We start from the raw sequence: 17901 nt of genomic DNA on the forward strand, positions 1-17901 counted from the left end.
GTCATTTACTGAAGGCCGACGACTAAAAGTATGCGACTTATCAATTAAATTGCGAGCGGAAGAGGAAGATAGGTTAAAAAAAGAAAAAAAACATAGGTTTTTGCTTAGCTTTTGGTAGCGATGAGCCGAACTAAGATTGGTAATAAACGTAATGTCCAGTGTGTGAAGAGCGCTTGCGCAATCCATGGCTGACTAGCTGCGCGCGCGCCTATCCACCTAGAAAGTATGTGACCTTGAGTGAGAGCAAAGCAAATGCAGTGGATCAGTTGTGTTGGTTGTCAGTGGTGGACTGGTGTTAAACGAACGTGACAAGTTTAGTGTGGATATTTTGTGTGCATGCAACAAAATACAAACACGAAATGTTTATTTAGAACACCGGGCGAGGGAACACAGTGTGCTTTTTGTTTTCGCCGACAGGGTAAGTATTTGTCGATGTCAGTTTATTGACCGCTTTGAGAGGTTGCTCCAGGCCCGACACAAAACTCTTCTCATGATCATCATGATCCTTCTCCCTTCCTCTCCGATAATGCCCAGAAGAGTTCGTGAACTTGTCAAAGGAAGATTTCCAATTAAATAATATAATCTGTTTTGCTTTGCAAAATCACCATGTGAGTTGGCATTCGTGTTTACGAGTTAACATTAACGCGTTTTACACGTGTAAATTGGGTGGACGAACGCGTGCAGATAACAATCACATTTACACAGATGATACAGTATTTCGTTTCCGTTTCCCGGAAATACCTGTGCTTGGTAAAATACCATTTTAACGCTATATGCTCTTAACTACGTAGTCACTCAGATTTAATTCCTTGTTTAAATGATTTCTCTTACTTGAAATGAGACACCCAAATACAGGTGTATTTTAAAGTGCAGCAGGGCATTTAAATGATCATGTTTGATGCGTTACGAACTGAGATAACGGAACAATCAATATATATCAGTAATATCTCTGAAAGATTTCATTTTGATGCAGAAAGAATGTTTAAGAGAAATAAACATATTTGTGAATAATTATGGCAGATTTTTTTTTTTTTTTTTAATCAAAAGATCCAATATATTTCAGGCAAAAAGTTTCTTCTAGGTCTTATATCTGGAGAATTACTTATAGCATAACCAAACCAAAACTATCACTTAACTCAGTATGATGTGCTTATTCCGTAGACAATACGAAAACTTGATTTAGGGTCCGTTCAAAAATTTTATGGTCCCTGATCCAAAAATGCATCAAAAGATCCAATATATTCAATTAAAAATTTTCTTGTACACCTTATATCTAGGGAACTGCATATAGTGTAGTCAAACCCAAACTATCACTTAACTCAGTATGGTAGTGCTTATTTCATAAATAAATAAATAAATAAACTCGATTTAGGGGACGTTCAAAAATTTTGTGGCCCTTGGTCCAAAAACTAGGTATTGACCAAGATCACAATCTTTTGCTGCATTATTTTGATCATTCCTAAAATTATTGGTGAAGATCGCAATCTTTTGATCAATTTTTTTGACCAGTTCTTTTTTTTCTTTTCTTTCTTTCTTTTTTTAAATATTGATAGGTGAATAGTTGTCTGTGTTCAGTACGTAATGGCATTCACAATTTGTTTTGTTTGATGTAGTGGAAAAAAATAGCCAACTTTTTGCATTCGAGCTCAAATAGCTTTATTAACAAAAATAAATAAATTTTAAAAATCACGCGAAGAGATGGAATACAGTTTGGTGCATGTTACTTTAGTGAAATCACTCATACGCAACTTGTATTATTTTTAGTTTATATTTTTAACAACAGCGCCTAAGTGCGGAAATTTAGTAAGATCTTGCAATGAGATTTGAAGTCGACAAGGATAGTGCAATAATTAATTGTATACGTTTACAGTATAACTAAGAAATATAAACACATAATTAAAACATTTCTTTTCATGTATAGTTCATAGAGTTTTACTTTAACTGAAATAATTTAATAATGTAGAATTTTCTCTAAAGTATGCTTTAAATCAGGCATGCGCAAATTGGAACAAGAGGTGGGCCAATTACAGAGGATTTACCGGCGTCGAGTCCCGTACAAGAAAATGTAGAACATTTCCACAAGAATTGAACACCCATATTGAACAGAGAAACGCGTTCATCTTTACACTAATATCACAGGAATACAAAAACTGTTATAGCAGTAGCCAAAATATTTACACCATTTTAGTGAGAAAATTGACCTTTCCTGTTTTGAAGTACTCTCTCATTGTTCTATGGTACACTGGATGTTCCAACGCAGAGGCTGTGGATAAAAGTTATCGAGAAAAAAAAGTTTCTATTCAGTTTACGAGATTATGTAAGAAATACACGGGTCGGGCGGGCCAGATGAAAGGATCCAGTGGGCCAGGATCGGCCCGCGGGTCAGCTGTTGCACATAACTGTTTTAAATGGTTCCTAAACCTAAAAACGATAAATAAATGAAATATTTAATTTTAACGACTCACAGTTGTCTCCTTTACTCTGAAGGAGGCGGATGGTTAATGAACGTGAATAAATACGATAGAATTAGGCGAAGCTAAATTATATTGAGAAGACGGGAGAACCTGAAGAAAACCCAGTAAAACGATGTTGTCTACAACCAACTCACATGGTCTGGGATGAAATCATGAATCACTCGCACCAGAGGTGAGCGCTCTACCACTGAGCCACCACGGTTTCATTACATGTTTACCGATCATATCACACTGGCAAGTCAGTGTGTATATTCACTATTACTACTACTACTACTACTACTACAGGGTGTCCAATATACAATGCAAACCGGAGTTTGGGATAGTAGAACTTTTGAATCTGAAGCGATACACAAATAATGATTATACCAAAATGAAGCTTTGTTTATGCACATATTTTTAAAGTAGGAAGCAACGATTGAAGTACACTGGGAACCACACAGTTTTTTTGTTGTTGTTGTTGCAAAACATGTAAATTGACTCATAATTCATACATATGGATGTTCTGTCGTTAATTTTCAGTTTGTTTAGTTGAAGTAGCTTGTAATCTATGGAGCAGAAAAAAGAATTTTTATTTCCACCGATAAGTAATTGGATAAGACCTCTGTAAGGAGAAACTAGGGAAATCGTAGTTTTCATAAATTAATAATCTGAATTGGCAACATTGCTGATGCTTCAGTTCATCAAAAGGTATGCTAAGGATCTGTCTACGTTATGCAATTCCTGAAAACAATGAAAAAGAAACTGAAATAATCAGGATAAAACTTTTACTTACATGCACCTGGCAACACTGCTATTCATTTCTATGGGGCTACTTAAAGCAAGAGGTATACAAGAATATATTCTCGAACTATACAAGATTTAGAAACTAACATTCCTAGTGTCATTGAAAACATTAACACTTCAACTTTTCTTAAAGTTGCTGCCAACATGGTGAAACGTATGAACCAGTGAATCAAAACAGAGGGCACTTCCAACATCACTGTAGAGCTGATAACTCTTTTCGTGATAGTAGCAATGTTGCCGGGTGCATGTAAGTAAAAGTTTTATCATTATAATTTCAAAGTTTCTTTTTTATTATTTTCAGGAATTGCATAATGTAAACAGATCCTTAACACACCTTTTGATGAACTGAAACATCAGCAATGTTGCCAATTCAGAGTTTTAATTTATGAAAACTACGATTTCCCTAGTTCCCCCTTACAGAGGTCTCATCCGATTCGTTATCGGTGGAAATGAAAATTGTTTTTTTTTCTGCTCCATAGATTACAAGCTACTTCAACTAAACAAACTGAAAATGAACGACAGAACATCCATACGTATGAGTCATGTATTAATTTACGTGTTTTGCAAAAAAAAAAAAAAAAAAAAATACACCTTCGCCTACATGTAGCAACACTGTGTGGTTCCTGGTTTACTTCAATCGTTGCTTTCTAGTTTGAAAATATTTGCATGAACAAAGGTTCATTTTGGTATAATCATTATTTGTGTATCGCTTCAGGTTCAAAAGTTCTACTATCCCAAACTCCGGGTTGCATTGTATATTGGACACCCTGTACTACTACTACTACTACTACTACTACTACTACTACTACTACTACTACTACTACTACTACTACTACTACTAATAATAATAATAATAATAATAATAATAATAATAATAATAAAACTATGAAAGCGTATTTTCTGAATTATTCCTATTTTCTCTCAAAATCATTTACAGGGTGTTACAAAACAACACCGACAACATTTGGGAAGTGATTCCTGACACCAACAAAAGACAAAAAGTGTACACCAAGCTGGGGCCACAAATGCTTCCTTTTGGAGTTACAGGCTGCCGAAAACACGAAAAACAACTTTAAAGCTCCATAGCTCCAAAACTATGGGATCTACCATTAGTCTGGTCAAGACTTCACTAAGAAACTAGTACGTGCCATATCCAAATATCCAAGTTTCACACTCCTGCGGTGCTTCCGCAACAATTTTGATTGAGGTAGTTGATGAGTACTTCAAATTATGTGCCCGTAGCCAAAGTCCCTCTATAAAAATTGTTGCATGCGTACCTTAGGATTCTGAAACATGTATTTTTGAATAGCGCACGTATTAGTTCCTAAGTGAAGTTTTGACCCGACTATGGTAGATCCCATAGTTTTGGAGCTTTGGAGCTTTAAAGTTGTTTTTCGTGTTTTCGGCAGCCTGTAACTCCGAAAGGAAGCATTTGTGGCCCCAGGTTGGTCTACACTTTTTGTCTTATCTTGGTGTCAGGAATCACCTCCGAAATGTCGGTGTTGTTTTGAAACCTGTCGGTGTTGAATATTCTACCTTATAGCAATATATTATTCAATTTTTTTCTTCTAAAAACGAAAGGATAGCTATTTTTGCCCCTTTGTGTGAACAGAATAAGTTAATGTAACGAAATATGTTCCGTCTTTAGTATGATATTGATTTGTTTTGTTATCCCTCATACCTTTTACGCATATACAGAGGAAATAAATAAGGGTAACTAAGAAGTATGCAACCAACATAACATGGATGTTTTGCGGGTAGTTTCTCGCCTAGGGGAACGAGGGATTAATTGGAGTGTAGCCCATAAAAGTAAAATTTGCGACACTACTTTTAACTATTCGCTATGGTTAAAGTATAATATATGAACTTGGGAGTTTAAAGACCCATTGGTGGAATTCTGTGTAATGCAGTGTGTGGAACTGATGTTGGGAACACTGTGTATTTACAAGCGTAACATTGAGTAAAGAAGAAAGCGTTATATGTAGGCCAAAAAGAAAAAAAGTGCAGAAACTTTTCCTGTTTCAATTTACAACTGATTGTTTGTATTGGCTGTTGTCATGTTATCCGCTGTTCTCACACATGTTAACTGAAGGAACACTAAACACAAACGAAAAAGATTGGCTGTAAAGTAGAAGACATGTAACTTGAAAAAAGATTACATTAACCCTTTAATGGGCAAGCATTGATAACATTGCCATTAAAATATTTAGTTTGTTTTTATGGTTGAACCATGTCTTCCTGATCATAATTCGTAATGTTTAAAGTATTTTTGTACTTTGGTTACAAAATACAGAATGTTTATTTCAAAGCGACATTGCCATAAAATAGGTCTTATGTGTAGCTACTGAGCAGAATTGCTATATTATGGTAAAATATCATAAGCATACTCTTAGTAATTACCAACAGTTTCGTTGAAATATTTCCCTACAGCGTAAAAAACCACAAATAAAAAAAATAAAAAATAAAAAAATATAACTTTCGCGGAACGTAGGAGATAAAGCTTGTACAGCGGGGGACACTTCTAAATGGTACAGCCATATGGAGATTTACGGCTAAGGTGTACCATTTAGAAGTGTCCCCCGCTGTACAATACTAAATTAGACTGTTCCCTGTTGACGAAGATTAGAAGTATCTAAAGAAGCGACCCGCAAATCATGTGTATGATTGTATGAAAGCAATAATGCCAATTAAATGATCACTGAAGTTACAGTTCGTACGGGTAACACAATGGAATGCATTGTCGCTTGAGAGCAACACTGCCCACTAAAGGGTTAAAATGTTATAGGCATATACGTATATACTGTATATCTATATCTATATCTATATCTATATCTATATCTATCTATATCTAACTATCTATCTATCCATATATATATATATATATATATATATATATATATATATATATATATATATATATAGAGAGAGAGAGAGAGAGAGAGAGAGAGGGTTCAAAACAACAACAACAACGTTTGAGAGGTGATTCCTGACACAAAGATGAGACAAAGAGTATGTGTCGAAAGCAAGAAAAAATGAACTTTAGAGGTTCATAGGTTTAAAGGTAATAGTTCCAAAACTAATAAACTTTGCTAAAAGGCAATGAAGAGGATCACGTGATCGTTTTATTATAGGCAGCCAACATTTCTTTGCTACTGTGCAGGTTGCATAGAAGCCGGGCATGTTATAGATTTTAAACGAGATATGGATAGAGACCATTACCCGTGAATATGTTAACGGATTGACTCCATTAACGAACTCGAAAATAATAATTGCAATAAGAAAAGCTATTTATCCTTCTACCATAGGCAACCAACATCTCTTCGCTACTGTGGAGGTTGCATAGAAGCTAGGGAATGCTATGGATTTTAAACGAGATATGGGTAGAGACCGTTACACGTGAAATATGTTAACGGATTGACTCCATTAACGAAGTAGGCCGAGATAATTGCAATAAGAAAGACTACGTATCCTTAAGTTATAGGCAACCAACATTTCGTTGGTACCGTGCAGGTTGCATAGAAGCCAGAAAATATTACAGATCTTAAATTGGATATGGCTAGCTCCATTATTAAACGGTATCGTGGAACATCTTTGAACTATAAATTTACTGTCCCCAAAACAAGTTATTGGCTCCAGTGCCGCTATTGAAACTGGAAATACTAGATATCTAGTACCACTTTTGGTTTCAATTTTGGTCTCCATAAAAGTATAAATAGTTATATATAGATACCAATTGTTTCTTTAATATAAATTTACTGTACTGTCACAAGAATTAAGTTCAATTTCGGCTTGAAACTGAATATTGTAGTAATCTATTGTTTATGGTTCTAATATTGACCTTTTCATATAACGAACTGTAAAAAAGCACTAGAATTTTTTATTCCGTATGTAAGTGCAGAACCCGAAGAGTAGGGCCTCATTTATTTCCATGCACTTATTGAAGCTATTGAACCTACCCCTTCCATAGAAGATGGGACCCCGATGTTTGGAAGTAAGCCATAGTTTCACAATGTCAAAAGAGATTCACTTATTTGAAGCGTCAGGCAAGTGGCACTTATAGTGTCTGTCTGTACGTCCGTTCGTTCGTTAATCTTCGCGATAACGCTTGAACAGAAGCAAATTATTTATTTATTTTTTTTTTTTGTAATAGAAGACTACAGTGATTATCTGGAACAAATCTATTAACGGAGTCAATCCGTGAAAATTGTAATGAGTAACGGTGATTTCCATTCGTCCGTTGCTACATAAAATAAGACTTGAACGAAGGCAAATTTTTGATTTTTTTTTTTTTTTTTTTTACTAAAGTGGAAAAAGTTATTTGAATCTTAAAAAACGATCATCATACCTGTTGTTCTGTATGGTTGCGAAACATGGTCGCTTACTCTGAAGGAAGAACGTAGACTGAAAGTATTTCAGAACAAAATCTTTAGACGAATACTCGCTTTCAAGTGGAACGGGAATGGTGAATGGCGGAAACTTCATAACGAGGAACTACATAATTTATACGGTTTACCAAAAATTGTTAGGGTAGTCAAGGAGAGACAGGTGGGCAGGTCATGCGTATGCCCGAATGGAAGAAAGTAGAAACGCTTTCAAAGTTTTAAGTGAAAGTTCAATCGGAAAACCTAGGCGCAGTTAGAAGGACAATATATTAATACGTATCTCGCAGAAATAGGAATACAAAGTAGTAACTGGATCCAGTTGGCTAAGGATAGAAGTCAATGGAGAGCTTTTGTAAACGCGGCATTGAACCTCCGGGTTCCATAAGCCACAGAGTTAGTTAGAGCAAAAGCAATATTTGTGAAGATCGATTTAGTTCTATTGACCGCCTGCGATATAATATATACTATCCTTGTGATGAATTATTTTTAAAAAAGAAAAATCAACTAAAGGTCAACTTGTTTTTTTTTTTTTAAAAAGAAAGAATCAAATGAAGGGCAATTATAGCAATAACGTTCAATCGAATATATATATATATATATATATATATATATATATATATATATATATATATATATATATATATATATATATCAGTTTAATGGAACAAAATGGCCACTTTTGCCTTCAGAAAAGCTGTGAAAGCTTATTTTGAATCCTTACTGACTGACTTTCTCCTTAAACATCTTTTCGCGAGTGATGCCCAAAACATTTGTCCATAAGTAAGTGGTGCACTGTTTATTATTATTATTATTATTATTATTATTATTATTATTATTATTATTATTATTATTATTATTATTATTATTATTATTGTAAAGCTACAAATAATGTCACTTCACAATGTGCGATTATGGCCCGGGTCCCTAATATGGCCCACCCACCATATCTCTGCAGATTTATGTTGGTGCTACTAGATGACAGTATAAACTATGTCCTCTGAGCCGCGCAAATATGTATACGCTTTTCATGAGGACATAGTTTATATTGTCTTCTAGTAGCACCAACGTAAATCTGCAGAGATATGGTGGGTGAGCCATATTAGGGACCCGGGCCATAATCGGTACAAGTACCATACAACTGGGAAGGGCTCATGCCTCTAGCTACAGCCTTCTAGCAGTGCATAGACCTTCGTTGTAAATAAAACTTAACCCATAACCAGCCACCCTGACCATCTGCACGTATAATAGTAAATCTAACTTCTGTTTTAAGTAACAAAAATAATATTTTAAGAATGGAAAAGTATACTGCGCTTTCCCTTACTTTTTCCGTTTGACAATAAATGCCTGTTGTTTCTCATTAAATCACCTCATATCTAACAAATGTTTCTTAAGAAATAGAAGAAAAGCTTCCGAATGGAATATATTAAGAATTAACAACGCTGAACGCCATTTATATGGCGACTATTATTATGATTCGTGTCCATAATTCAAGCAGAAGTACAGCAAAATAAAATTGTAAATTTAAGATCACGAGTTCGACTATAGGAAGCCCAGCTAAGCACTGTCGACCTTGTGTGACAAAGTTGTTCATAAAATATTCCTTCGCTGACGTGTGAAATGAAAGCGAAAAATCTAATTAAAGTCTGTGAAAGACATTCACCTCGTTTACATTCTTATTCGCTTTCATGACCTATTCACCCTTCTGTAGATACATGCGTGTATACACAATAGTTTTAACCACCTCATTTGTATATTTTGTGAAGACAAATTTACTAAATTATTAGTTTGCAAGTACAAATGCTGTTCATTATTGAATTAAACTAAGTTCACATTTTCACGTATATTATGACAGGCCCGTATCCACGGGGGGGGCAAGGGGGCGGGCCCCCCTAAACTTTGGCTGGCCCCCATAAAATTTCACGGTAGGCTTGCAAATGAACTATAATATGGTGATGAACTATAATATGATTAGGTCGGGCCCCCCTAACTTCTAACGACCCCCTCTAAATTTTTGGGCTGACTACGGGCCTGTATTATGATAGTACACTTTTTTTCAAATCTAAAATTTCTAGAATCTTATAGAAAAACATAACTGAAAAAAAAATCAAAAGTTGAGATGTACACCAATTGAAACATATTACTAAGATTAACAAAATTATATGGGGAAATGTGAATCCTCATGTGCAGTTTTCGAGAAAATCGATCATTTTAAAAAAAAAAATGATAATTGATACTGTACAGGCGCACACCCAGAAATTTTAGTTGGTTGGTTCCAATACTTCAAGCCACTACGTATATGTAGTATTGAACGGGTATTATTCGGCACCCAAAAGGACAATAAGTAATTGTAAAATGTACTCCCATCTATATCTTTCAGAAGAAAAAAAAATTATAAAACTAGATTGCTTTTATAGGAGAAAGAGTACAGATGAAGTATAAGATCAAATGTTCATGCTGCATCTATCATTTACCTGTTAAACGAGTATAGTTTTATTTGAAAGTGTTGATTTAGGAAGTTTTTGGGGTCCGGCCCCGATGGACCCCCTCCGTGATACTGTGCAATAATAACGTCGTCAATTTACATATACCCTGTATAATTTTGTATAGTGTCTTAAGCGTGTCATTGTGAGTTTGAGTTTTTTTTTTTTCTATTTTGCGCCCTTCTGCAACATCAATGTTTTAAACGACGGAACCTGCTATTGACGTGGGTTTCAAATTACAATTGGAGATTGAGTTCTCTTCAGTGATGCAAAAGCTGCCCATGCAAGATCAAACCTCATGGGATAGGCCATTCCTCAAGAAAAATAAGATGACATTAGTGGCCTCGGCTACTTATCGTATTAGGCGCGTCGTAGGCGCCGTTTACGTGGATTCTCTGGGGCCAAGGGCGCCCATGTTGTGGTTTCCAAGGGGGGAGGGGCAAGTATAAGCGATGTTTCAAAAATAGTTTCAACTAATGTAAACATGCTATTGGATTTTCGATATTCTGAAGTACAATTTCCTCTAGGGGGGCAAGAGCCCCACCTTTTCCCCCCTGATAGGCGCCCTTGTCTGGGGCTCAAGCACCCTTTGAAGGTATTTAATGGATGCTGAGCACTCATTGAATTTTAGAGTTCGAATTAACTTCGAAATTATATTTTCATGCTGTGAATAATAAAAATAAACTATAGTGTATGTGATCCCAGGTTAAATTTTAGATAGAGATGCATATGTGATGAATAATCATTTATCAATATCTATTTTAGACTCTTCAAGTTTACTGTATATCTAGGATCGAGCGATATAACATTACAACGATAATAATAATCCGTTAGTGTATTTTTGTATAATATATTTATATATTTTTTAAAAACTTGCTGTTTGATGTTAATTTATATTTTTTTAAATGTAAAGTGCCTTTACATAATTTACTAGACAGTTGAATCATTTTCTGTTGTCTCTCAAATTATCCTTAAGTGTTCTAAAGGTTTGAACATCATTGTTATTTTAATAATTTTCGGTCTCCTTATTTTGACCAATATTGCTCAACATGCTTAAAATTTACAAACAAAATCTTAATGTTTAGGAATTTTGTTCAATTTAAAGTTCAGGAAATCGAGCTAAAATAAATTAAAATAAAATTTAAAATCTTCTTGCCTTTGAATTTAAAAATGATTTCATGGTTCATTTTATTTCAGCAGGTCTTGATAGACTTTCTCTCCTCCCAGAGGAATTTCGAAATCATTGGTCTATTTGATTACTACTACTACTACTACCACTACTACTACTTCTATTACTACTACTACTATTACTATTACTACTACTACTACTACTACTACTACTACTACTATTACTACTACTACTACTACTTCTATTACTACTACTACTACTACTTCTATTACTACTACTACTACTACTACTACTACTATTATTATTATTATTATTATTATTATTATTATTACCACTACTACTACTTCTATTACTACTACTACTATTACTACTACTACTACTACTACCTACTACTACTACTACTATTACTAAAGAAAAGGACATTAGTGTCGAAGCCTGAACACCCATTGAGAAACTCAAAAGTCGGCGCCTATGAGGCGTGTGCTTGTCTTTAAGGCCAGAAAGTGATTCGCAAAGTCTACTAATATTAGAATTGTGTTTATAAAGCTCAGACGAGCCAATTATTTTCGTTATTCCACCACAAGGATTGATTTTCCAACCGATTTATGCTCTATAAACCCTTCTCTCTTCTGATTAGTTTTGGTGTTTATGTTGGTCATTCTCTGTTTTACGTTGTGGTAACAATTCCAAAGTAAGTCTGCAATTTTTTCTGTCTGTCTCGTCGTTCTGTGGTGTATATACAGTCCGATCCATATTTGTGTGCGTTAGATTTTTTATAGCACCTCTTTCTGATTGAAACTAAGCTTGTTTTTCCTTTTTTCTTTCTTTTTTTTCTTCAAGTTACAACGAAAAAAATAGCCGCCATTTTTTATGGTGATGTTTTACCCTACTTTTTTTTCTGCTGTCCTTTTGCCTTTGGCTTTGGGAAAGTGTTACGACACTTTCAAAAGACCTGTAACGTAATCTCTCGTTGTTAATACGGTAATTAAGACACTGTAACAACGTAGACTTTGGAAAGTTTTTTAAAAGAATCCTTTGTAACGGAGTCATTGGCTTTTAGTAACTCACCATAAACGTGTACGTTTTCCTTGAATTTTCCAGTTGTTACTGATTTATTAAGTCTAAAGAAGGTTATATGGTGTATACTAATGTTAAAGAAATTGAAAATGAAATTTTTTACACAGTCATGCCCTTTAGGCCAGAGTTTCTCAAACTGTGGTCCGCGGCCTACAAGTGGTCCTTATGATACACCCTTGTTAGACTGAGCGGTAGTCGAAAAACAACGAGAAAAAAGCAAAATTCAAGTGAAATTAGAGTTTAACATCGAAACAAAGAGGATTTATGAAAATATGGACCTTCATTTTACCGTGCGACCCTATCTAGATGAGCTCCTACTGAAAATTTAGCCAAGTTCTCCTGTGATTCGATTCCCGGTAGAAAACTAATGTAGCTCGGACACTAACAATGGTTACTAGTGTGTTGCAATTTTTGGTCATTCCTTAAGAAAATATGCAACCAGTAAACACGTGGAAGTTTTTCTGATAGTTTCTTGCCCAGGGCAACAAGAGTTTTGGTTGGTTGATTGAGTTTGAGTTTGAGTTTAATGTCCATTTTTCAGCACAGACGGTAGCTTCACGTGAGGAGTCAATCACGGGACTCCCACTTGATATCAAATCCGGGTTTTGACGCGCCAAAGGCACCTATACTAACAAAAAAGAAAGCTTTTGTCTATAGCAAGCATAATACGTGCGATTCTATATTTTATTTCATGCAAAGCATTTTTGTCGGGAAGTTAATTCTAATATAAATTTTTTAATATACTGTATATGTGGATATAAGATGTTAACGAAAGTGATAATGCAGTAGTATATAGTGAATTAATAATAATATAATAATAATAATAATAATAATAAATAATAATAATAATAATAATAATAATCATCATCATCATCATCATCATAGGTATTCTGCCCTTATTGGCAGGTCATTTGCCGCATCTCAGAAGCTTCCACGCTCCACGGTCTTCCACAAACCTCTTCGTTTTCACGTACAATTTTTTCTGCTTTGATATCGTCGATTAATTGAAGCTTCCTTCCTCCCCTCCCTCTCTTTCCTGCTACCATACCCTCTAGCACGTCCCTCACGATACAGTTTCTTCTTAGCCAATGCCCCAACCAGTTTCTCTTCCTCTTCTTATTAATGACTAAAAAGTGTTTCTTTTTCTCCCCCACCATTTCTAACATCCTCTCATTCATTTTTACGCTCGACTCAGCTAATTCGCTTCATTCTTCTCCACACCCCACATTTCGAAAACTTCTTTTAAAAAATCATTTTTTGCGCAATGTCCGTGTTTTCTGACCCATACAGTACAGTACACATGAAGCATTTTATGACTTTTTCTCAACTTTGGATGCAAGGTTCCAAAAAATAGCATTTTTCTTTCTCCTAAAGGCTTCTCTCGCCATTACTGTTCTTGTTTTTTATTTCACCCTAACATTTTCATATCATCACTAATAATATTTCCCAAGTTTCGAAACCTAGTCACTTGTTTTATTTTCTTCCTTCGTACTTTAATATTAGACACCGACTGCTTCATTCCATTCACCTGACTTATTCTCACATTTATTTTCATAGAGATTTTTTTTTAACGATAAATTGACAAAATCAGAGCTTAACTTTGATACCTTATAACTCACGAAAACCAACGATTGCACAAGTATAGTGTTTTCATGCTAGCTGAAATGTCGTTTTTTATGTAAAGTATCTGAAAATAAAACAAATAAATGAAATTAATGAATAATGAAGAGCTAACAGCTTTATCCTGTCGGGTTATGTAAGCCCGCGGAACAAATGTGTATTGTTTGGTTGCATACGTACAAAGCTTTTTTTACACACACTCCATAAACTCTCCATAAACTTGCATAAATTTTGAAGTACCCCGCGAATTCCCCCCTCAACTCGGAATCGAAATAACAGCTTCGTACACGATTAGATCTACTGTAGGTTTATCTGTGTACAAATTTGATGGTTTCAGGTGACTCCTTTTTATACGAAAATGCGGAATAGAGAGACACTCATTATTTTATGTATTGGAATGAAATTTTTCAGTTTAACGTCCTATACTTGTGTTCCTTAAACTAAGAGAGACGATGATTAAAACAAGTGAATGATGATGGAAGAACTGGCGAATGAAAAAGTGGAAGGAAACAGGAGTTTCCCCAAGAAACCCACGGACGCGTTGTTGTTCACCACAAGCTTATGTATCCGGGGATCGAACCAGGGACCCTATGTATCAGAGGTAAGCTGTCTACCACTGAGGCACCGTGCTTCCGCTTATTTTATGTATTAATATAGACAGGGCCGGATTTAGGGAGGTGCAAAGGTGCACGTGCACCCCCATTCGTTGTAAATATACGCTATCTAAAATGAGAAGCTAGCAGTGAAAATAGTAACACTTTCTGAACCTTTCTGCCATTATGTTTCCGTTTGGGGCTTAAAAGAGAACAGAGCTTTGCAAAATCAATAGTTTAAATGGATTTTCTAAAGGTTGAAGGAAAAGGATTCACCAAGCAAAACAATATAACATTTGTCAAGTAGGGAAGAAAACAGAAGTCCGGAGGAGAAAACTTTTTTTTTTCTGCAAAAACACTTGCAACCCTCTTTAAAACACTAAAATACTTTCCTCCGTTAAATGCATCAGTGTTGTCAGGGGTAAAAAAATATTATCACATGTTACTTTGAAGAGTTTCAGTGTGATTGGTTATTTTGATAGTTATTGGTGTACCTCCTCAGAGACAATCCTGGATCCGCCCCTGAGTACAGATGTTTAATAAGGTTCAATATCCATCTTTGTGCCAAGTTTGGCCAAGTTCATTTCAGTTTCATCGGTGAGTTTTTTTTTTTTTTTTTTTCAAAAATATGACGAAGTCTAAACCCCAATTTTGATGGCCTATACCTCGGAAACTAAAGACCTGTACGAGTCCATATTATTTTACATCTCTATATAACAGATCAAAGATCGAACAGAATATCAGTTTTGATCTAGATCGAGCCGGGATGGTACCTAACATATAAGACCCTAGATGCTTCCTTTCTTCTTCAATCCTTTCTTCCTTTGCTTTCCTCAGAGTCTATGATCTTCGACGGACATCATCCCTCATTTGTGATGCCATAGATACCGAAAGTTCACAAGTCTAATTCCTAATCCTAATCCTGAGTGCTCGTGCGATACATACAGGGTGGCCCAAATGTAGATGTATAGTCCCGTACTGATCAACTCATTGCATTTTATATCATTTCTTATTGTATCCATCAGGTAGACTTAGTTTCTTTATTATTTCTTCTTAAAGCCTTTTTACTTATACATTGAGCTCGGAACAGCCGAAGCAATTAAACCCATAAGCTAGAATGTTATACTTGATGAATGTAGAGGTATGTACCTACTTTTGGTCCACCCTGTATAGTGTTTTTGTGATTTTCTTGCGGGGGAGGGGAAGCTGAAATGCAGAACGAAAATAGTGGATAAATTATTGAACGAAGTTGTGCGCATAGTGTGGGGCACGGTAGCTCAGTGGTAGAGCACTTCCTCTGGTGTGTGGCTCACTGGTTCAATCCCGGGCCAAGTAAGTATGTGGTGGACAACATCGTGTCCATGTGTTTTCTCGGCATACTTCTGTTTACTCCCACTTTCTCATTCCACCAATTTTTCATTCATCGTTCACTTGCCTTAATCATCATCTCCCTTAGCAAAACGGGGATAATACTTGGGATGTTAAACTAGAAGATATTTTCGGTGCGCGTAGTTAATCTTTAAAAAAAGTCAGAATTGCCGTTCAGACGCGCACTCAAAAATTGATGTTGGAGGTGGGGGGTCCAAAGTCAAAAGTCCGGCAGTTTGGTTCTAGCACAGACAAACACAAATATATTATTTAAAAATAATTAAGAAGTTTTGGGTGATCTGGACCCAGTGAACTCCCGTAGGTACGCCCCTGTTGCTGTTATATGTAAAATTTTCAAAGAAGATAAGATATTTTAAAGAACTCTTATGATATCCATCCTTTAGTTGTCTCGTGTGTTTCCTTGTTTATGGCCATGGTAGATAACAAGTGGAATGTTTCTTCTAGATGAATGTATTTGTGTTTGTGATGTGCAAAATTTAGTAAACTTAATGTTTAAAAAATTAGGTCACAACATGTAAAAGCCATTCAGTCTGTAAGTCCAGCTATTTGGTCAACGTGCTTGGAAAGACAATGGCCCATAATGGATGTGAACTGTCTTACGGTATACACGATGAACTATTATTGTTTTCGTTTGTCGTTTGATGGTTATTTGGGCCATCCATATGAATGCTGGTCACACACATCCATCTCGTAGGCGATGAATGGGTGACAATGTGTTGAAAGACATTAATGATCTTAAGTCTAAAGTGGAAAATTGCTTTCTTTGATCCACGTAGATTGAAGAAGCCATATCTGTCTTCCTTAAGCAAGAAGAATGCCGACTGAGTAATTTGGGTTTGTTCAGGGCTTCTAGTTCTGTCTCTCACGAGCTCTATAAATTAATTATTGCATTTTTTTAATAGCCCATCTTGAGTTTACTTAAAACGTTTCTACATTTTTTTCAAACATTTCCAATTATATCCGTAATAACATTATCGCAATTTTGCTACAAGACTTGCCAGTACCAAACTTAAACTTTCTCGCTACTATTACATACGAGGTACCACCAGGCCCGTATCCAGGGGGGTCTAGCCCCCCCTCAAATTTTTGCTGGCCCCCCTAAAATTTTCACGGTAGGCTTGCAAATGAACTATGTGATGAACTATAATATGTTTGGATCGGCCCCCCTGACTTCATCCCCCCCTAAATTTTTCGGCTGACTACGGGCCTGTGTACCACTACAGTCAATTATTTCTATACAACCAGGCCCGTAGCCAGCCTGATTACCTAGAGGGGGGGGGAGAGAGAAATGAATACTGAGGGGACAATGACAAAGACATCAAAGAATATCATAAAATTGTATATTTATTCATTATTTACAGAATCTGTAACAACTATAGCTTCTTTTATACATAATATCCTATATTAACAATATTACAGTACACAAATTCAAGAATAAAAACATCGATCATTAACATACAAGATTTAAAAACACACACACACGTTGCTGGGGGTGCTTGGGGTAAAATAGTGCTATGGCACATTAAATAAAATATTTCACTATTTCAATATTTCACTATTTTTAGGATCCTTTAATATCTTATGGTTCGTTATTGTTGACAATATTACAAAAATCGAGATTAGATGGCAGAATATCATAAGCTATTTAATAATTAAAATTGAAGTATTTATTTTTTAAACATTACAACAAAATTATAGCAATTTTAGTTAAATATAAACTAATAATTTGCTGAGAAAAACTATATATTTTTATTAAAATTCAACACGTGTTACAGTTTCGCCAACTAACTCTTTAGCTTCTGTTGTATGTATATACGATTGTACAGTTATACTGTATCACATAGTGTCTGATGAAGCCAAAGTCTCCTAGGACTGCTTGGCCATAGACTCAGATAACAATCAAGGATCAGAGACCAATTCGCGTTAACTAATACTGCCCTATGATCCTCTTTAGCATTAATTTTGTTTTTCGTG

At 35.3% G+C, this 17901-nt stretch overlaps 1 protein-coding gene across 2 annotated transcripts in view; it reads left to right on the forward strand.

Annotated features, from left to right (window-relative positions):
• The first annotated feature begins 222 nt into the window (after positions 1-222).
• LOC145693683 (peptide methionine sulfoxide reductase MsrB-like) overlaps positions 223-17901 on the forward strand; it is a 131792-nt gene continuing 114113 nt past the window's right edge. For both annotated transcript variants that reach the window (XM_081769930.1, XM_081769931.1), the window contains exon 1: positions 223-418. The gene's annotated coding sequence lies outside the window, so the exon portion shown is untranslated. The remainder of the gene's footprint in view (positions 419-17901) is intronic.

This window comes from Thermobia domestica, chromosome 8 (genome assembly GCF_964235325.1).
Source record: "Thermobia domestica chromosome 8, izTheDome1.hap1.1, whole genome shotgun sequence".
NCBI lineage: Eukaryota > Metazoa > Arthropoda > Insecta > Zygentoma > Lepismatidae > Thermobia > Thermobia domestica.